This window comes from Pan troglodytes, chromosome 16 (genome assembly GCF_028858775.2).
Source record: "Pan troglodytes isolate AG18354 chromosome 16, NHGRI_mPanTro3-v2.0_pri, whole genome shotgun sequence".
Classification (NCBI taxonomy): domain Eukaryota; kingdom Metazoa; phylum Chordata; class Mammalia; order Primates; family Hominidae; genus Pan; species Pan troglodytes.
The window spans coordinates 90,046,627-90,069,440 of NC_072414.2; the positions used below are offsets into that span (position 1 = coordinate 90,046,627).

The following is a 22,814-nucleotide window of genomic DNA, read 5'->3' on the forward strand; positions in this document are numbered from 1 at the left end:
TGACATTTGAGATCCAAGCTTCAAAATTTGTTGGAATTAACCACACATTTTGTGTGTGGAATTAGAGAGATTTGGGGGACATTTTATTAGTTGGTTGGTTTCCTAATCTACTTTGCAAAAAAAAAAAAAAAAAAAAAAAACCTTAAAGTGGCTTGCAGAATTATTTAAAACACACAATTGCATTCATTAGAAATAAGGGAGAAACAAAAATTCATTGGCGGGAGCATAAGATGTGGTCAACCCAAAACCCATGCCTTAGCGTCTCATACCTTTTGCTCTACGTAAACCATCAGTCTCAGAGACCCATGGCAAGGGAAATCTGATCAATGACTCAATTTCCAGTGCTCACAAAATTAAAAACAATCTATATCGGAATATAGTGGGTATGGAAGTGCGAGTTACCAGGAACCTGAGGAGGCAGCTAGATCAGAGGTTTTCTAGACTTGCCATCACACATCTAACAGGGTATCAGGGGATCTGGGCCAGGACGAGGAGGCTCAAGATTTCCAGCCTAGGATGGAAAGGGGGGCAGTGTGTAATTCAACAAGAAATTTTCTGCTTTCAGCTGTTCCACATATTAGAATTCTCCATTCTCTTTATTTGGAAGAAAGACTTACAATGCCAATCTATATAGGTTTGAAAGACTTGAATTCAACTCAATCCCCTCATTTTGCAGATAAGAGAAGGCAAGAAGCATCGGTGGGGCCACCAGCTGGTTAATGTCAGCACTGGGACAGGCCTTCCTGCATAACCTCCCAGAATTTCAGCATGGGCAACATGAGGAGTGTGAGCCATACAGAGCTCTCAACCTCAGCTCTGATAGCCACATGCTTTAACCACAGGGTTAACTAGTCACAATTGCACGTCTAGTTTGCTTCCATGCAAACAAATGCACTCTGTGCAATTTGCTCGTTTTACTGCACAGAATCATTGTGTGTCTCATTTTCAAACAGATATTCTCCTTAAACATCAGCTCCCCATCATCCCTGGGCTTCAGGAGGGAAAAAAAAAAAGCTATCTCTTAACTTCTTAGGTTATCTTAACAAGTCTCTCCTGCTTGTGATAAAGAAATGCGGGAAACCCTCATCAGTCTGGGAATTTAAAGTTTGCTTCGTCTACTTGTAGGAAATTCCATGTCTACTAACCACGCACGAGTCATCTGGTGCTATGGCTAAAAGCAGACTTTGAAGCCTGAAGCCATGTTCATATGATTCAAACCCCAGCTCCACCTCTTTCTAGCTATATGACCTCATACAAATTCCTAAACCCCTGATATCCAACTTACCCAACTACAATACAAATGATAATCAAACCTACTGTGTTTCATGAGGTTCCAATGAGATCATGAATGCATTCACCTTAATAGGGTGTTTAGTATAGAGTAAGCACTCAACAAATTTTGCTATCACTGTTACTATACAAATAATTCTACGGCCATTAAAATGACACCAGTAGAGATGATTCAAGTGATTTTAAAAGATATTTTGCGAAACAAGAGCAATAAAAAAAACAATGGCACCACATAATCCAGTCAGTGTCTTACTCCACACACAAATCATCATTTGTTCAGCTGGGAAAATTATGAACTGTCTGGAAATAATACAGTAAAGACCATCAATGACAATTAGAGCCTAAAGAGTCTAATATAGACTCGGCGATGAATCTGGGATCTTCTATTGTACTAAAAGCCATTTATTACAAAAAAATTCTGGAACCACTTTACCATAAGTGGACATCATTTAGTGCTCAATTACAATGCAATTCCACTGGAAGTATATACTAAATGCAGAACATCTACATTAACACCAGGAGAATTTGGTAAGATTGATGTTATTGCAATGAATACCAGATGAATATTAAGTACCTCACTTAAATCTTCTTGGGCCCAGGCACCACCGTTCTTTTGTTCCTGTCATCTCTATTTCAGAGGATTTTTTATGGAGGCAGGAGTTAGGCACAAAGTCCATTTTTATTTACTTGTAATCTATCTTGGAGCTAGATGGCTCTCAAACATCGATTAATCGAGACATATTGTATAATAATATTAAAATCACAGACATCCACCACCACCACCAAAAGCAATTCATTTTCCAAAGGGTGCTAGGTCTATGTAACGGGAAAATTTGTAAAAGTGGGTAATTTCAGATGAAGCACTGAAAGGACGTTTTAATGGTCCCAGCATGGATTGAACTTAGTGGAGCAAAGAAATCTCAATTGAAGAATTAGGACCTGCCCCGTTCAAACCCTGGGATGTTAATGACTCAGGCGTGGGCTATGAGGTTTTCGTTAACATCCTATTTCAACACAATGTTCCTTGAGCTGGGAATGAACTTCTCCTGGGGTCATTTTTTATGCTAATCAAAAAATCAAGCTCTGGCTATACAGGAATATGAGCAAATGTGAGGCCAAATTCCCATTATAAAATTTGGGGTCATAAAAAGTAAGTGAAAGCTATGGTTTTCTCACCATTTTTCATGCTACATTCCCAGGCAAGGAGGCAGGGATGCACTACCCAAGGTCCGGGGTAGTGGGTTCCTTGCCTTCCTATCAGATGACCTTTGTTCAGGTCACAGCTCAACCACTTACTAACAGCAAAAGCCCTCAGACCTTCAGTTTCCTCTTCAGCAAAATGGCAGTAATAAGCTCATTGTGTTGCCCTGTGGATGAAATGAGATGCCACATGTCAAAGCTCCTAGGATGAGTGTCCTCCTCGAAGGGGATCCGATCAGGTTTCCCAGGCCTTGCTCCTCTTCTGCCTTGGATTGAAGCACTTGCTTCATAGAAACCACTGCTGCCCCACCATAAGCACAGACGTTGCTCCAGGCCCGTCCACCACCTTGGGCCAGAATCCTTGTCTCTAGTCCAAAAGAGTCAGATCCCCCCCATGCAGTTGCAACATGGCCCACTTCTAGTTGTCCACTAGGGTGTTGACCCAGCATGTCCCCAGCAGGCCAGCCCCTGCCTTAACTTTCACCACATAGACCCAAACAGGGTCTCAAGACCCAAGACCCCCATTGGATGGGGATGGACAAACAGCAAAGTTGGAAGAAATGCTAAAGAAAGTCCATGCATGGGCAATAAGACTGTGTACCCTCTGGGGAAAAAAAAATGGTGAGTAGGTTAGTTTAAACTGAAGATTGCAAACTGGCAAGCCGAGGGCCAACTGTAGCTTTCACCCCTACAGTGGTTTGCCCCATTTGCTTAGAGCCTTCATTTTGAAATAGGGAAATTTCACATTTTAAAAATCTGGATTTGGGCCTCATCCTGTAAAACTAGAAGTTCTAGTTCCTGCACACCAACAATCTCCTGGAGCCCAGGTGACGCTGCCCTTTGGATGCGGCCTGAGCTCTCCTATTCCCTGCTGTCCTGACATGCCTGACTGCCTGTGCCTTCCGGCCCACATCATTCCCTTGGATCATTTACAATATCCATCTGGCCCTGAAAGCTCTGGGATTGTAACCAGTTATTTAATCACACAAAGTTATATTTGACCTTGGCTTGTACTTTCATTCAAGGAATACTCACTCATCTGGCAAAAGGGTTAAATTGGTATCCTAGCTTGAAAGCAGTGGTTCTCAAAGTATGATCCCCAGAGCACCAGCATTAGCTTCACCTGGAATTAGACAGGACCCATCCCAGTCCTACTGAAGCAGTAACTCTGGAGGTGAGAGCCCAGCTGTGTGTGGGGGGGGTTTTTTGTTTGTTTGTTTGTTTGTTTGTTTGTTTGAGACGGAGTCTCACTCTGTCTCCCAGGCTGGACTGCAGTGGCACCATCTCGGCTCACTGCAAGCTCTGCCTCCCGGGTTCCTGCCATTCTCCTGCCTCAGCCTCCGGAGTAGCTGGGACTACAGGCACCCACCGCAGCGCCCGGTTAAATTTTTTTGTACTTTTTAGTAGAGATGGGGTTTCACCGTATTAGCCAGAATGGTCTTGATCTCCTGACCTCGTGATCCGCCCACCTCGGCCTCCCAAAGTGCTGGGATTACAGGCGTGAGCCACCGCGCCCGGCCCAGCTGGGTGTTCTAACAAGCCCACCAGGTCTTTCTGATACATGTCAGGGCTTGAGAACCACTGGAATAGAAGGAAACTAAAGCATGCAAAGCTCCCAGCATGCCCTTCCAAGGACACGTGTCACTTGGGCCAGATCTACCCCTGAACTCTCCAGCTTGTCCCTGAGGTCTCAGATGCTGGCCCAATAATTTCACTGTGCCTCTGTCCAAATCTCATTATTATAGATACAAACTCAGTTACTTCACAAATACTAATCCCTGCATAATCCTCCTAGTGCAATGAAGCAAAATGAAGCCACATCCACAGAAATGTGACAAGGGAATACCAACGGTGCTAAAAAATGAAATATGTGTCAAGTCCCCAAAGAAGTTCATTACCTGAAGGACACATTATCCCCTTCTCTTCCCATGAGTCAGCACAGTCAGTAGTCATTCCTAATTGGTTTACAGCTTAGTATGACATATTAGGATGCCACGGGATGTGATGACACAGCTGTATTCCTGAGGGGATGGCTGAGATGAATCTGTGTACAGCGGAGACAGGTGGAGACAAAGGGAGCAGGTGGAAATGGGTTGTAAATATACTATAACTTAAAAAATAATGGGGTGTTTTTTCTCTACAGCTTTCTGATGTTTCATCACTAATTAAATATTGAAACCACAAAAGGAGAAATAAAGTTTTGTGGCTGTTTAGATTTGGGGCATAAATGTAAATATTTTGTACCATTAACATGCCTGGTCTCAGAGCATTGAGTTGTAGGCTTATGAGCTGAGAAGGAGGTGGATTAAAGAACATATTAGCAGCTAATGGTGACATCTATTTCTCTTTAGGCCATTAGGAGTTCTGGGGTTTTGCATTCCAGGAAAAGTATTTTTCAAGTTAGAAAATTGATAAGTCTTTTAAACAAAATGCAATAGTAGATTCTGTGTTATTAGGATTTTAGTCAAAATCACATTGTGCAGAGCAGAAAGGCTATTGTCAAATGCAGAAAATCAATAGACAAATCTCTTGGAATTCTTGGGTGATTCACACAAGAGAGCAGTATTTGAATAATTTATGGTCTCATCCTCCAAGCTTGCAATGGTGAGGCACCTGGAACCCTCAGACATGGATTCTGCATCTTGGCTTTAGTGTAAGATGATCTATAACAGTGGAAAGAAGCAAGAAGCTTCTGGAACCATATAGTCATAGGCACTTAGAGTTGGGTGGGCCCTCAAAGTTCGACTTAGCCAACTTCCCCCATTATCAGCAGTGCCCAGCCTCTCCACTTATCTCCCTCATCCTGTCTCTCAGGGTCAGGTGGTGGCAGACACCATAAAACAATTCCTACTAGGAGTTCATTGTTACCCAAAAATCCACCTCCCTACCATTTTTCTTGGGGTTCTATTCTGCTTGAAGGATAACACAAGGAAGTGTCTTCCTCTTCCGCTCCATGTGACACTCTGGTGGCTGGACCTGGAGTCTTTCAACCCACCTTCCTGGTTCAGTTTTCCCATTCACAGCCAAGGAACCACAACTTCCTCATCTGTGAAATGCCTTCCATGATGCCCTCCTGAGGTTCTGGTACAGAGCAACATCCAAGTAGGATAACCTATGTGAATATTTTGTCAAACAGAGGATAGCGTTGGCTAGTGGGCAGACCCTGTGCCTTGCAGCCAGATGTCTTTGAAGGTGAACACAGAGCCTCAACGTGTGATCTGCAGGAGACCACTTGAAATAAGGACAGAGCAGTTCCCATGAGGGCTTTTGTGAGAACTAAGGAAGATAACACACAAAATCCCTGGTATGCATTAGTGCTTAACAAGCATGGGTCCTTCCCTTTGCCAAGTGTTATTACTAAATAAATAAAGTGAGTCTCTCTGAATAGGCTGCTCTGCGAACAAGGCTGTGAAAATCACAGCATCCTCTGGCACCTGTGGCTAGCACTTGTGCCCCTGGTCCCAGCCTCCCCTCTCTAGGCTCAGCTCCCAGGGAGACACCAACAGCAAAGAACCACATAGGCAGGAGGTGTCGAGGATACACCAGACCCCTCCCTCTCTCTTCTTCAAGGAAGACAACACAGACTTGGTGCTGGAAGATACTGCTGAGAGAAATGAAGGGCAAACGGAGCCATTTGGGGTCCTTTGGAGAGTAGTGGCATTTGGACTACCAAGACTCTTGGAGTTGGGCTATTTTCTGGATAGGAAGAGCTTTGTCCTTGAAAGCATCAAAAAAACAAAAAAGTCAGAGCAGAACATAAAGAATCTGAGTGATTGTCACTGATGCCCCAACTCCAGCTTAAATGAAAGACTGACGGAAAACCTTGGAACTTTATCTTATGCTTTCCAGCCCAGGGCTGTAGAGGAGGAAAGGACTAGGTACTGGAGCCCCATTCAGGAAAAGCATGTGAGTGGTGTCACTTCCCTAGAGCAAGATAAGCAGGGTATTAGGGTGGAAATCCCTGGAGTGGGTGGGGAGCAAGAATCTTTGCCATTGCACAGAATTGCTGAGCCATTGTGCTGACATTAGTACCTCTCAAGAGGAAGCGATCATCATGACATGCCCCAGATGACAGACACTTATCAATAGTGATTATTGTAATTGCTGTGAAGAAAGCTCAGGCCCTTTGGTCTGAACTTCACTGGGGTTGAAGGTAACAGAGAGCGGGTGACACAATGTGCAGTCTGCCAAAATTGGACCCCATCTCAAATGAAGAAAGCCAAATGCAATGGTCAAATGTATAGGGAAATATTAAAAGGCAAGATTAACACGCCAAGATCAGGAGGCAGTGAAAAGAATGTGTATGGTTATTTCACTTTTCAGAGAGGTAAGAAACTTGTCTGAGGTCACACAGCCCTAAATTGCAGAACCAGGACTTAGCGACAGGTGTGCCTGGCACCAGTGCCTATGTCCTTTTTACCACTGCTTCCAAAAGTAGAGAGAAGTGCCTGGAGGTGGTGCCCCTCAATTGTCCACTGTCTGAAAACAAAACTCTTGCACACTTAATCTGCCCCTAACAATGGACTCAACACCCTCTCACCTTCCTTTTTAGCTTGGCATCACTGTTGGGAAAGAACAATCAAACATGGTAGAATGCACAGCACAAATACGTTGTGAAATTAACATTCCATCTGCAAACCATACACACCACTTGCATTAAACAGAGAGAGACAGTCCTTAGCTCAACTAAAGGGCAGGCATCAGAAAAAAATAGCTATTTTTATTTATATTAGGGTACATTAGCCATCCACCCTTACCTCTTTTAGAGGGTAACGTCCACTCTCTCCAAATACTGCTTTCAAATTGTTTGTTCACATTTAGACATGTTCACGGTAGTCATGCTCTTTTATAGACAGCATGTCTGACATGCTGTCTAAAAAACATTCATAACATTACATAACATTCAGAATGTGGCTCTTCTCTGCATCTCATCATTGGTCCTTCCCAGTTCAGATTCCAGCTGCCTGCAGTTTGTGAGCGCAAGAACATGGGGAGGTGGAGGCTGGAGTCCCTACATACAGATGGGCCTCAGGAACATCAGAGTAGTTGAGGAACTTGTCCAAGTCACACAGCTAGTAATTGCAGAGCCAGAATTTAGACCTCAGCATTTGCATCACCAAGACCTGCTCTCTCCAATATCCCATTCTCTCTTTCTTTCCCTCTCCCTCCCTTTCCCTCTGCCTTCTTTTTCCATCCTTCTTTCTATCACCTTTATTTGTTATAGGTAATTCTCCTTGCTCCTTACCTAACTATAATTCCTTTCAGGGAAATGTCAGGCTATGCAAAAATCCAGTTCTAAAATTCTAACAGGAATACAAATTCAAACTATTCCCATATGAGTGAAAATTTTCCATATGATTTAAAATCATGTTGTCAATACCTAATGCTGACTTTTATTCTCCAATCAAACAGCTATGGCTGAAAAAAAAAAAAAAAAAAGAAAAGACAAATCTTTTGAAGCCCCACTGGGGTAACTATTCCATGATCTAATGTAGTATCTATGAGGTGGAAAGGAAACATTGCTGTAAATATTCAAAATAAATTTCTTAAACCACCCTCCCCCCATTTTGTATACGTAATCCAAATTTCCATTTGGTCAGGCATAGCATAAAGGTATGCCCTTCCTTTGTTGTTTTCTTCATGTCTTTTACAGTTTGGTAACTTATCAAATGTTCCATTAGGTACTTGACCAAGCTAAACTTTTCATGTATCCTAATACATAACAATAATTGCCTATAAATCACGTTTTTACTCTTAAATTTCCTTAGGTACATGCAGATTAATGAGATTAATGTCTACTGAATTTAGTATTTTTGATTTAACTAGTTTGGAAAAACTCATAGTGAACATATGTTTCGTGTTTACATGCTTCTATTACTTAATATTTCAGAATATAAAATAATAGATGTAACATATATACAAATATATGTCATGTGTGTATGTTACGATGCACAGTTTAAAAATACCTGAAAACACCAGTACCATTACCCAGCAACTTGAACTACCCCTGAGGTAGTATTTTTAATTTCATATTTGAATTTAATTAAAAATGCATAGTATTTTTAATTTCATATTTTAAATAATTAAAAATACATAGTATTTTTAATTTCATATTTATGCTCCTCTTGCTTTTGTTATTCAACAAAACAATGTTATTTCATTTTTCTTATTTCGAGTTTTCTACACATTGTACCATACTGTAGTTAGTCTTTTGAAACTTGATTTGTCACTTAACACTATATTTCTAAGCTTAATTGATATTAGTTCACGCTGCTGCTGTTTGTTTTCACTGGATAAGGTACTGCAGCATAGGATTACTTTAAAACGTATTTATTTGTCTTCCTGCTGATGGACATTTAAGTTGCTTATAATTTTACTGCTACTAGGGATAAGTTGGTTATGATCGTCCTTGCATACAGCTCCTGCACACCATGTGCACACCATACACAAAGTTTCTAGGATATATTTAGGGGTAGAATTGCTAGATCATGGCATACATGAATGTTCAACCTTCATGATAATAGCAAATTATTTTCCAAAGTAGTTATAACAGATCATACTTTAACCAGTATATCAGAGAGATCATTGTTCTAGCCTCTCCAAATCTGTATTATCTGACTTTTAAATTTTTCCCACCTAGTTGGTATACTATACCTCATATGTTTTTAATTTCCTTATTAATGAAGTAGAGTATGTTTTCATATGTTTACTCACTATTTATTTTTCATCTTCTCTGAAAGTCCTGATCTCATCTTTTGCAAAAGACAAGTGGAGTTCACTTCCACCCAACAAGCCTACCTTTAGAGTTCCCCTCCTCTCACCCCTGGGCCTCAGCTAAATGGACAACTACAGGATCCTGTCCTTACTGCATCCTGTACTGCAGGAGACAGCATAGTAAGCAGATCACCCAATCAAGGAAGCCCATCTCACATGTGATAGATGTCACTCCCAGCAGCCATCCAAACAGGGCTGTCCCAAGTAAATCTCCCTGGAACTGATGTGTGGACACTGGGGGAAAGAAGCTCTCTTTCTGTTAAGTTTCAGGGCAATGTCAACATCCCTTCTTCCTGTGGAGGAAACTTAAGCCCAAAGGAAAGGATCTGGCCCACAAAAAGAGGGAAGCAGACTGAGAGTGAGAGAGAGCCTTGACAACATTATTTGAGCCCCTGGATCTCGCTATACCTGAAGACAGACCTGACTTCCCAGTAAGATGAGACAACAAGCTCTCTTTTTTGCTTAAGTTATTTTGAGTTGGATTCCTATCACTCATAACTAAGATAAAGCAAAACTGTTTGAGGACAAAAAATGAAACTGTAAAAAAAATTAAATGTTAAAAACTTTTCATTACTTTGAGCCAAGAAGAACTAGGAAAACATTGGCATAAAGGTTGTAATAACAGCTGACATTTCTATGGTATTTATAGTCTACAAAGCACTCTAACATTAAGTTCTTTCTTCTTGTAATTCTGGGAGATGAATGGGGTAAGTATATTATCATTACCCACATTTCACAAACACATTTCAAGATTTGAGTCTTGAATATGGGATTTCTGTCCTAAGCTTTTTGTTTTTGTTTTTGTTTTTTGGCTATCTGGACTGTTCTTTAATTATTATCATTCCCAGTACTCTCAGAACTGTTTAGATAAAGAATAACAAATTTACTTTACAGTTACAGAGAACAGAGAATGTTGAGGGAAGTTGAAGTAGATGAGCAAACATACGTTGATCATGCATGGTGTCCCATAGTCAGCAAATGTCTGATGTAAGTATTCCTCAATTTAACTTTTTTTTTCTCCAAGTCCACCTACGTAGAAAACTTTTTTTAAAAAGTAAAACATTTGGCTCCCCAGCTTGAGAAAAAAGTGCTTCAAGATGTTCTTAGATTTGCTTTGGAGACCAAATTACAAGATTATTCCAGAATCATTATTATCAACCAGATTATGGACTTCCCATGGTAGAAACATGTTTTATATGCATGATAACTACTTAATAACTGAACCTTTGATTACCAACACTAGGCTTAGTGGTGAGAAGAGACAGCATAGAACCTGCAGCAAACAGGCAATGCTCCCAGAAGCTAATATATGGCAGCCTGATTTTGAAGGAGAGAAAGCCTTACTAAATTTCAGCATTGCATGGACCTGTACACCCTTGGAGCTAAAAAATATAACTGATAATCACTTTAGGGGAACAGAATATGAGTCACAGCTTATAGCAATTCTGAGAAATCTTAATCAAAGAAGCAAATTCTAAAGCAAAGGCAAAGGACATGAACAAACTAGACACAAAGAAGAGAAATACCTGAGTAATAAAGAAGAGGAACTGAACTGGATGGGACAAAGAGAGTTTCCTTAGTCACACATGACCAAGAATTCCAGTAATGTCTTCATGAAAAAGGATTACCCATAATATATGCATGTGAATGCATATGTCTTTGTTAGATTTAACTCTGTAGTAAACTTTGCATTTGTTTTCAGTTTTTAACCCTTTTGTTGACTCTTTTAGATCCATGCTAAATATTCCTTTCAGATTTTTCTGTAATTAGATCTCTGGGCCTGGTGAATTTCAAGGAGACACTGCAGTCAGGATTCTGGTGACCAGATGGGTAGGCCAGATAAGCTGCATGAATTTCCATCTGACGTTTTGCCCAAGCCTGCTCCCTTTTAGTGGGTCATGTGCCATGAGATCATATACAAATTCCTAACAAAGCAATGTGTCCTCAAAGGCAAGCTAGCATGTAGAAATAAAAGATTACCCAACCACTTACCAGTGAAAGGTTTGGGCACCCCAAAGGGGATTGGACTAGAGTTGAGTTAAAAAGCTCAGAACTCACTGGAGCCATTTGCGCTCGTTCCAGCAAGTCTCCTGCGGATGTATATACTGTTCTGTAGCAGTGATGAGTGTCCAACATTTGTTTCTCTATTATTTTTATATGCATCATTATCCAACAGTATGGACATAGAATTAAAAATTCCAAAGAGTTCATGTATACCAAGTTTTATGTTGAAGGTATTCGAAAGTGTGAAAGAAACTTCAAGTTGACTTCCAATGATGCATTTTCTCTCTCCTCTTTATCCACACAGCTCCACAGGGTTAACTCAGTAAAAGACTACATTTCCCAGCCTCTCCTGCAGAGAAGTGTGGTCATGTGACCAACATCTGGCAACTGAGTAGTAAGTGGAAGTGTTGTGTGATTCTTCCAGGGAGTTTCACTTAAAAGGAGAGGTTTGAGTTTCTTTCCTCCTACTGCCGTAATGTGGCATTAATATGATGTGATTAGATGGTAACGTGATATTACATGATGTAATGTGATGTGATAAGTGAAAATCCAGCTTCCATCTTAGAATAGGAGGATGAGGACTCCAATCCCGGGAATGTAGAATAAAGAGCTGGAAGTCACTGGGATGCCTGAAAACCCCAGTGGTTACACACCATCCCTGGACTGCCCATTTCTGAACTTCATTACATGAGATAAACTTCTAACTTTCTCTTATTTTCTATTACATTAGAAGTTACAAATAAACTTCTAACTTTCTTCTATTTTCTATTAAATGGCAGAGGCAGAGGTTGCAGTGATCTGAGATCGCACCACTGCCCTCCAGCCTGGGCAACAGAGTGAGACTAAAACCATAAAACTCTTAGAAGAGAGCATAGGGGAAAAGCTTCATGACATTGGACTTAGTGATGACTTGATGGGTATGACACCAAAAGCACAGACAACAAAAGAAAAACAGGTAGATGGAACTTTATCAAAGTTTAAAACTTTTCTGCTTCAAACACTATCAGCAGAATGAAAAGGCTACCCACAAAATGGAAGAAAATATTTGTAAATCACATATGGGATAAGGAATTAATATCCATATTATTTAAAGAATTCTTACAATTCAAAAAAACCCCTCAACAGCCTGATGCTAAAATGAGAAAAGGAGACTTGTCTCCTAAGAAAATATACACATGGTCAATAAACACAGGACAAGATATTCAATATCAGTAATCAATAGGGAAATGCAAATCAAAACCACAATGGGATAACATGTCACACCCATTAGAATGGCTATTATCAAAAAACAGAAAATAAGTTTGTGGAGAGTATCTTAGTCCATTTTCTGTTGCTATAAATGAATACATGAAATTAGGTAATTTACTTTTTAAAAATATATATATGTATATATATATATATTTCTTACAGTTCTGGAACTGGGAAGTTCAAGGTCAAGCAGTTGCATCTTATGAGGACCTTCTTGCTGGTGGGACTCTAGAGAGTTTCAAGGTGCCACAGGGCATCACATGATGAGGGGACAGAGTGTACTAGCTCAGGTCTTTCTCCCTCTTCTTTTAAGGCCACCAGTCCCACTTCTTGATAACCCACTAATCCATTAATCCGTTAGTCCATGGGTGAATTAATTCATTCCTGAGGGCAGAGCCCTCATGACCCAATCACCTCTTGAAGTCCCCATCTCTCAATACTGCTACATTGGAGATTAAGTTTCAATATGAGTTTCAGAAGGGACAAACATTGAAACCATAGCAGAAAGGATGGAGAGAAAGTAGAGTCATGTTACATCACTGGTAATAATGTAAAATAGTAGAGCCACTGTCAAAAACAGTACAGCAATTCTTCAAAAAATAGGTAAAGTTATTTTATGATCCAGCAATTCCACTTCCAGACATATACCCAAAAGTAAAGATATCGTAAAAGTGAGGACATTGAAAAAAAAGTAAGAAAAATAAGAATTCCAACAGATATTTGTATATTCATGTTTATAGCACCATTATTGACAATAGCCAAACGTAAAAACAACACAAATATCCACCAACAGATGAATTACTAAACAAAAATGTGGTATATACTACAATGGAAGAATGAATTCTGACACAAGCTTACAACATAAATGAACCTTGATGACATTATTTTAAGCAAAATAAGTCAGTCATAAAAGGGCAAATACTACAGATTTCACCTATATGATGTACCTGGAGTAGTCAAATTCATAGAAACAGAAAGTAGAATGGTGGATGGCATCCGGGTCAGGGGCGGGTGGGGTCAGAGGGCGGAATAAGGAGTTAGTGTTAAACATGTACTGAGTTTCAGTTGGGGAAGAAGAAAAAGTTCCAGAGACGGGTGGTGGTGATGGTTGCACAGTAATGTGAAGGTACTTAATGTCACAGAACTGTACCCTTAAAAATGGTTAAAATGGTAAATTTTATGTCTATGTATATTTTACCTCAATAAAAAAAATCAAACTATATTAAGCTTAAAAATTAGCACCCAAAGTTGCCTACATCCTAATCCCTGGAACTTGTTAATATGTTATATAATCACAAAGTCTCCTTTTTAAACTTTTATTTTAGGCTCAGAGGATACACGTGCAGGTTCATTACATAGGTAAATCATGTATCACCGGGGTTTGGTGTACAAATGATTTAATCACCCAGATAGTAGAATAGTACCTGATAGGTAGTTTTTATACCCTATCCGTCTCCCACTCTCCACCCTCAAGTAAGCCTCAGCGTCTCTTGTTCCTCTCTTTGTATCCATGTGTACTTAAAGTTTAGCCCAGCATGAGTGAGCATGCCCACTTGGTTTTCTGTTCCTGCGTTAATTCACTTAGCATAACGGCCTCCAGTTGCAACCCTGTTGTTGCAAAGGACATGGTTTTCTTCTTTTTATGGCTGCATGTTATTCCATGGTGTATATGTACCACAGTTTAGTTATTCAGTCCACCATTGATAGGCATTTAGGTTGATTCTTTGTCTTTGCTATTGTGAATAGTGCCACGATGAACATAAGAGTACATGTGTCTTTTTGGTAGAATGACGTATTTCTTTGGGTATATATAAGCAGTAATGGGATCGCTGGGTCAAATGGTGGTTGTCTTTTAAGCTCTTTGAGAAATCTCCAACCTGCTTCCCACAGTGGCTGAACTAATTTACATTCCCAACAGCAGTGTACAAGCATTCCCTTTACTCTGCAATGCCACTAACATCTTTTATTTTCTGACTTCTTAATAATAGTCGTTCTTACTAGTGTGAGATGGTATCTCATTGTGGCTTTGATTTGAATTTCTCTGATGATTAGTGATAGTCAGCATCTTTTCATATGCTTGTTGACTGTGTGTATGTCTTCTTTTGAGAAGTGTCTGTTCATATTTTTTGCCTTTTTTTTTTTTTTGAGACACAGTCTCGCTCTGTCGCCCATGCTGGAGTGCAGTGGCATGATCTCGGCTCACTGCAAGCTCTGCCTCCTGGATTCACGCCATTCTCCTGCCTCAGCCTCCCCAGCAGCTGGGACTACAGGCGCCCACCACCACGCCCGTCTAATTTTTTGTATTTTTAGTAGAAACGGGGTTTCACTGTGCTAGCCAGGATGGTCTCGATCTCCTGACCTCGTGATCCGCCTGCCTTGGCCTCCCAAAGTGCTGGGATTACAGGCGTGAGCCACCGCACCCGGGTCTCTTTGCCTATTTTTTAACAGGGCTGTTTGCTTTTTGCTTGTTGATTTAAGTTTCTTATAGATTCTGAATATTAGACCCTTGTTGTATGCATAGTTTGCAAATATTTTCTCCCATTCTGTGGGTTGTCTATTTGCTCTGCTGTAGTTTCTTCTGCTTTCAGAAGCTCTTTAGTTTAATTAGGTCCCTCTTGTCTATATTTGTTTTATTGCGATTGCATATGGAGATGTCAACATGAAATCTTTACCAAGACCTGTGTCCAAAATGATATTTCCTATGTTTCCTTCTAGGGTTTTTATAGTTTTAGGTCTCACATTTAAGTCTTTAGCCCATCTTAAGTTGATTTTTATATATGGTGCAAGGAAGGGGTCTAGTTTCAATCTTCTGCATATGACTGGCCAGTTATCCTAGCACCATTTATTGAACAGGGAGTCCTTTCCCCATTGCTTGTTACTGTCAACTTTGTCAAAGATCAGATGGTTATAGTTATGCAGTTTTATTTCTGGGTACTCTGGCCTGTTCCATTGATCTATGTGTCTGTTTTTGTACCAGTACCATTCTGTTTTGTTTACTGTAGTGTATTATCGTTTGAAGTGAGGTAGTGTGATGTCTCTGACTTTCTTCTTTTTGCTTAGGATTGCTTTGGCTATTTGGGCTTTTATTTTTGGTTTCATCTTCATTTTCGAAGAGTTTATTTTTTCTAATTCTGTGGAAAAAAAATGATGCTGATAGTTTGACAGAAATAGCATTGAATCTGTAAATTGCTTTGGGTAGTATGGCCATTTTAACAATACTGATTCTTCCAATCCATGAGCACGGAATGCTTTTCCATTTGTTTGTGTCATCTCTGATTTGTTTTAGCAGTGTTTTGTAATTCTCATTGTAGGGATCTTTCACCTCCCTGGCTAGCTGTATTCCTAAGTATTTCATTCTTTTTATGGCTATTATGAATGGGATTGCATTCTTGATTTAGCTCTCAACTTGGACAGTATTGATGCATAGAAATGCTACGGATTTTGGTACATTGAGTTTGTATCCTAAAACTTCACTGAAGTTGTTTATCAGTTCTAGGAGCCTTTGGGTAGGAACTACAGGGTTTTCTAGGTATAGAACCATATCATCTGCAAAGAGAGAAAATTCGAATTCCTCACTTCCTATCTGGAAGCCTTTTATTTATTTCTCCTGCCTGATTGTTCTGGCTAGGACTTCCAGTACTATGTTGAATAGGAGTGGTGACAGTAGGTATCCTTGTTGTGTCCCAGTTCTCAGGGGGAATGCTTCCAGCTTTTGCCCATTCATTATGATGTTGGCTGTAAGTCTGTCATAGATGGATCTTATTTTGAGGTATATCCCTTTGATGCCTAGTTTGTAGAGGGTTTTCAACATGAAGGGATGTTGAATTTTATCAAAAGATTTTTCTGCATAAATTGAGATGATCATGTGGTTTAAGTTCTGTTTATGTAATGAATCACATGTATATATTTGTGTATATTGAACCAACCTTGCATCCCAGGAATAAAGCCTACTTGATTATGATGGATTCACTTTTCAATGTGCTGCTACATTTGATTTCTAATATTTTGTTGAGGATTTTTTCATCTATATTCATCAGCGATATCAGCCTGATGTTTTCCTTTGTTGTTGTACCTCTGCCAGGTTTTGGTATCAGAATACTGCTGGCCTCATAGAATGAGTTAGGGAGGAGTTCATCCTCCTCAATTTTTTGAGATTATTTTAGTAGGATTGGTACCAGCTCTTCTTTACATGTCTGGTAGGATTCAGCTGTGAATCTGTCTTGTTTAGAGTTTTTTCTGGTTGGTAGGTTCTTAATTACTAATTCAGTTTCAGAACTTGTCATTGGTCTGTTCAGGATTTCAATTTCTTCCTGATTCAATCTTGATAGATTGCATGTTTCCAGGAATTTATCCATTTCTTCTAGGTTTTCTAGTTTGTGTGCACAGAGGTGTTTGTAATGCTCTCAGAGTTTCTTTGTATTTCTGTGGGGTCAGTGGTAATGTTACCTTTGTCATTTCTGATTGTGTTTATTGGGATCTTTTCTCTTGTTTTCTTTATTAATCTAGCTAGTGGTCTAGCAATGTTACTTATTCTTTCCAAGAACCAATTTTTGGTCCATCAATCTTTTGAATGAATTTTTGCATCTCAATTTCTTTCAGTTCAGCTCTGAGTTTGGTCATTTTTCTTCTGCTGCTAGCTTTGCAGTTGGTTTGCTCTTGTTTTTCTAGTTCCTCTAGGTGTGATGTTAGGTTGTTAATTTGACATCTTTCTGACTTTTTGAGATAGGCATTTAGCACTATAAACTTTCTTCTTAACACCTCATTAGCTATGTCCTAGAGATTCTGCTGTGTTGTATCTTTATTTTCATTAGTTTCAATATTTTTTTTATTTCTGCCTTAATTTCATTCTTTACCAAAAGTCATTCATGAGCAAGTTGTTTGATTTCTATGTAATTATATGGTTTTGAGTGATATTCTTGGCATTGATTTCTACTTTTATTACCCTATGGTCTGGGAGGTGTGGTTGGTATGATTTCTGATATTTTTAATTTTTTAAGAGTTTTTTTATGACTGAGAGTATGAATGATCAATCTTGGAGTATATGCTGTGTACAGATAAGAGGAGTGTACATTCTGTTGTCATTGGGTAGAATATTCTGTAGATGTCTATCTGGTCCATTTGGTCAAGTGTATCTGTACAGATACATACATATCTATGTATGTATATATTTATGTATGTATACATAATACATATTTGTGTACATATGTGTACACATATTATGTACACATGATACAGATGTGTACATAATACACATCTCATGCAATACCCTTCTTTGTCCTTTTTGATCATTGCTGGTTTAAAGTCAGTTTTGTCTGAAATAACAATAGCAACTCCAGCCCTTTTTTGTTTTCTGTTTGCTTGCTATATCTTTTTCCATCTCTTTACCTTGAGCCTGTGAGTGTCCTTGCATGTGAGATGGGTCTTTTGAAGACAGCACACAGTTGGGTTTTGCTTCTTTATCCAACTTTCGATTTTCTGTCTTTTAAGTGGGGCATTCAGCCCATTTACATTCAAGGTTAATATGCATATGTCAGGATTTGACTCTGTCATCATGTCGTTATTAATAGCTCATTGTTATGTACACTTGATTATGGGGTTGTTTTAGAGTTTCAGTGGGATATGTACATACGTGTGTTTTTGGAGAGGCAGGTAATGGTCTTTTGTTTGCATATTTAGCATTTCCTTAAGGACCTCTTGTAAGGCATGTCTGGTGGTAATGAACTCCCTTAGCATTTGCTTATCTGAAAAAAAGATTTTATTTCTCCTTTCTTTATGAAGCTTAGTTTGGCTGGATATAAAATTCTTAGTTGAAATTTCTTTTTTTAAAAAAATGTTGAAGATGGGCCCCCACTCTCTTCTGGCTTGTAAAGTTTCTGCTGAAAGTTTCAATATTAGCCTGATGGGGTTCCCTTTGTATGTGACCTACCCCTTCTCTCTAGCTGCCTTTAAGAATTTTTTTTTCACATTGACTTTGGAGAATCTGATGACTATGTGTCTTGGCAATGGTTGTCTTGTATAGCATCTTACAGGGGTTCTTCAAATTTCCTGAATTTGTATGTCAGTCTCTCTAGCAAAGCTGGGGAAATATTCGTCCACAATATCCTCAACTATGTTTTCCAGGTTGTTTGCTCTCTCTCCATCTCTTTCAGGAATACCAATGTGCCATAGGTTTGGTCTCTTTACATAATCCCATATTTCTCAGAGGTTTTGTTCATTTTTGTATTCTTTTTCCTTGATTTTTGTCTGCCTGCATTGATGTGAAGGAACAGTCTCTGAGCTCTGATATTCTTTCCTCAGCTTTGTCTCTGCTGTTATTAATGCTTCCCATTGTATTCTGAAATTCCTGAAGTGAATTTTTCATTTCCAGAAGTTTGGTTTGGTTCTTTCTTAAAATGGCTACATTGTCTTTCAGCTCTTGGACCATTTTGCTGTGTTCCTTGGATTGGGTTTCAACCTTTTCCTGTATCTTAATGAGTTCTTTGCCATTCAGATTCTGAATTCCATACCTGTCATTTCAGTCATTTAAGTCTGGTTAAGAACCATTGCTGAGAAGCTAGTGCTGTTGTTTGGAGATAAGAAGACATTCTGGCTTTTAAAATTGCCAGAGTTCTTGCATTGGTTCTTTCTCATCTGTGTTGGCTGATGTTCCTTTAATGTTTGAAGTTGCCATCTTTGTATAGGGTTTTTTGCTTTCATATTCTTTGATGTCCTTGACACCTCTACTATGTTATAAGTTGGGTTAACTTGAATGGCTTTGCTTCTGCATGCTTCCAGGGGGCCAAGGCTAAGCTCAGCACTCCTGGACTGCATGTTCTAACCCTGGGGTACTGGAACTAGGCTCACAGATATGTTCTCTGGCCCCTCAAGGTTAACCATCTACTACGCTGGGGGCCTAGGCATTCCCACTCTGCTGGCAGCAACACTCGGACAGGGGTTGCCAGCAGCAAAAGTGCTCCAGCAGGGTGACTGTGGGTCCCTGTTGTATGCATGCTGGCAGAAGCACTGGCAGGCGTCCATCTGCAAAAGTGGGTAGGCAGGGTCTTCCAACAGCCACATTTTAAATTAAGCTTTCCCAGATTACTTCCAGAATTTTTGAACTGATCTTCAGTGTTCTGGTCTTCCCATCTGTTTCCATGTCCTGGCATCTGTCCTACAAATTTCCCAGTACCTACAGGTCACAGAGGCACAGAGGCTGCCACAGAGCCAGCTGGGGCCTCTAGGAATAGAGGAGACAGACCAATGGAGACAGGACCTGGAACTGAGATGGCAGTTGCTGGAGAGAAAGGCTCTGCCAGACTCCATTCCCACTTTCTTTTTTGTTTGTTTTGTGTTTTTTTTGGGGGGGGGGGTTGTTTTTTTGTTTTGTTTTGTTTTGTTTTGTTTTTTTGACAGAGTCTCGCTCTGTTGCCCAGGCTGGAGTGCAGTGGCGTGATCTCTGCTCACTGCAAGCTCTGCCTCCCAGGTTCACGCCATTCTCCTGCCTCAGCCTCCCAAGTAGCTGGGACTACAGGAGCCCACAACTACCCCTGGCTAATTTTTTGTATTCTTAGTAGAGACGGAGTTTCACTGTGTTAGCCAGGATGGTCTCGATCTCCTGATCTTGTGATCCGCCTGCCTCAGTCTCTCAATGTTTTGGGTTTTTTTTTGAGATGGAGTCTCACTCTATCACCCAGGCTGGAGTGCAGTGGTGTGATCTCGGCTCACTGCAACCTCTGCCTCCCAGGTTCCAGTGATTCTCTGGCCTCAGCCTCCCAGGTAACTGGGATTACAGATGCATGCCACCACACCCGGCTAATTTTTGTATTTTTGGTAAAGATGGGGTTTCACCATGTTAGCCAGGCTGGTCTGAAACTCCTGACCTCGGGTAATCCGCCTCCTCGGCCTCTCAAAGTGCTGGGATTACAGGTGTGAGCCACAATGCCCAGCCTTCCACTTTCCAAATAAAAGAAACTGAGCCCCAAGCTTGCACAAAGAGTAATGGACAGAGATAGTATTTAAGATTCAGTTAAGTCAGACCTGAAATTAGTTTTCCTTTGTCCAGACTTCTCTGAACTGAAGGACTCCAAAAAAGATACCACATCTACCTAATACAGTCCCTGGCCTAGTGAATATCCATTTGTCTATAAACCCATACTCTAACTATACACAGTTGGATAAGATGGGACGGGGGACGCGAGCTAATGCCCCCTACCAACATTTCTATCAGGGTGTCACATGGAATTCTCCACAGAGAAACAGAAATGCACTCAATCACTATCTAAGCATCAGAGGTGAAGACAAGAATGAGAGAGAATTTGGTTATCGAAGAGACTATCTTATGGAACTTATGTGTTTTCATCTCAGCCAACCAGATGGTCCATGAGGTGGCTAAGAAAACCTTCAAGAAAAAAAGAAAATAATCATGAAGATGAGACAGAGTGTTTGCGGGGATGGGAAGTGATTGGTTGGTTTGCTTTATTTCTTGAGGGTTTTGACTTCCAAAATACTCATTTAATCAATCCACTTCTCTTCATCTCCATCATCATCACTCTAGTGTAAACCACAATCACCTCTTAGAATAAACTATAATACTCTATAAACCTACTAATTTTTCTTCCTGTATCGTCTGTAGCCAACTCTAACTCCAAAATCCATTCTCTTTTCTGGAGGCAAAAGAGTTCTTCTTAGTACTTTGAAGATATTCTTCTGCTGTCTTCTGGCTTCCATTGTTTCTGTTGAGAATTCAGGTATCAAAACTATTGTTCCTTTGAAGATAATGTGCATTTTTTTTTTGAGACAGAGTCTCTCCCTGTGGCCCAGGCTGGAGTGCAGTGGCACCATCTCGGCTCACTGCAAGCTTTGCCTCCTGGGTTCACGCCATTCTCCTGCCTCAGCCTCCTGAGTAGCTGGGACTATGCCCACCACCACACCTGGCTAATTTTTTTGTATTTTTAGTAGAGACAGGGTTTCACCGTGTTAGCCAGGATGGTGATAATGTGCATTATATTTTTGTCTGTGGTTATTTGCAGTTGTACTCAATATTTACTTCTAATAAAATATGGTGATATCATATTTACACTTCTTGACATCACAGAGCTTCCATAAACCTGTAAATTAATATCATTCATCAGTTATGGAAAACATTCAGGAATTATCTCTTTAAATATTGCTTCTGCTTCATTCACTATTATTTCCTTCTGGAATTCCATTTTATGTTAGATCTATTGAGTGACCCTCATATTTCTTAGTGTTCCTTTCTGTATTACTTACTGTTTGCTCTCTGTGCTTAAGCACAGAGACATTCAGTTGACTTTTCTGCTAGCTCACTAATTCTGCTTACTCTTATGTACAAATTTCTGTTACTGATACTGTATTATTTAGTTCTAGAATTACTCGTGTGCTTTATAAATTGGGAACTCTACTCATCCTCTCTGTTTTTGGCTTTTTTCTCCATGTCCTTAAACATATACATCAAGCTATTTAAAAGTTTTGTTAACAAACTTCTATATCTGGATCCTCTGTGGGCCTATTCCTTTTGATTGTTTTTCTCTTGATTTTCAATCATGTGAGCCTCTGTTTTGGCATGTCTAAAAATTATTAATGTAATGGATACTGTTTCTATAGCTTGAAGACTCCAGGTGACATTATTTTCCTCCAAGGACCATATACCTCTCCCTCCTTTAGGCAAAGAGAGTAATAGCTGCTCACACAAATCTAATCACACACTATGCTATATTGATTCTGTGTTGTAGTCAAGGTAAGGCTCAATCTACTTTCTGTTTGCCTTTATTTAAGGTATAAGCCTCCAAGATTTTCACCTAAGTCTGATGTGTTCACTGGATCTCTTCCCCATAGTGAGCTCTGAACTCTAATCTTTATCTTTTGACACTATGAAGACTGGTGAACTCTGTTGCGTATTTTTCAGAGGACTTCTGTTAAGGTTTTTTGCCTCCCCACTCCATATAGTCTCAGAATTCAGTTTCCCTAGGGGAAACATTAGTGGCATGTTAGAGGACTACCAAGTTTCTTCCAGAAGTTCTATTTGTTTCTTTACTGTCTAGTAGCTGCCTACCACTAGTGAAAATTCTGAATTTTTAGCTTCTTGCAGTACCTAAAACCAGCAATGGAACCTAGTTTAAAAGAGGCTGCAGAGGTCAACTCACTTTTTCACAGTCCTCTCCATTCTCCTCTGTGCCTCAGCAGCCCTCTACTACCTTCTTACTGATGATTTCTATATTTTATCTGGTTTTTTTAGTTGTTCTCTATAGAAGCTTAATCTGCCACCAACTACTTCATCCAAACAGGAAGTGGTGGTCTTT

The 22,814-nt window shown here is 39.9% G+C and overlaps 1 long non-coding RNA gene across 2 annotated transcripts in view; it reads right to left on the bottom strand.

The window, feature by feature from the left end:
* Positions 1-4,347: 4,347 nt before the first annotated feature.
* The window catches only part of LOC107968441 (uncharacterized), a 59,468-nt gene continuing 41,001 nt past the window's right edge, over positions 4,348-22,814 (bottom strand). For both annotated transcript variants that reach the window (XR_008539416.1, XR_001709635.3), the window contains one exon: positions 4,348-4,534. This is a non-coding gene — a long non-coding RNA (uncharacterized LOC107968441). The remainder of the gene's footprint in view (positions 4,535-22,814) is intronic.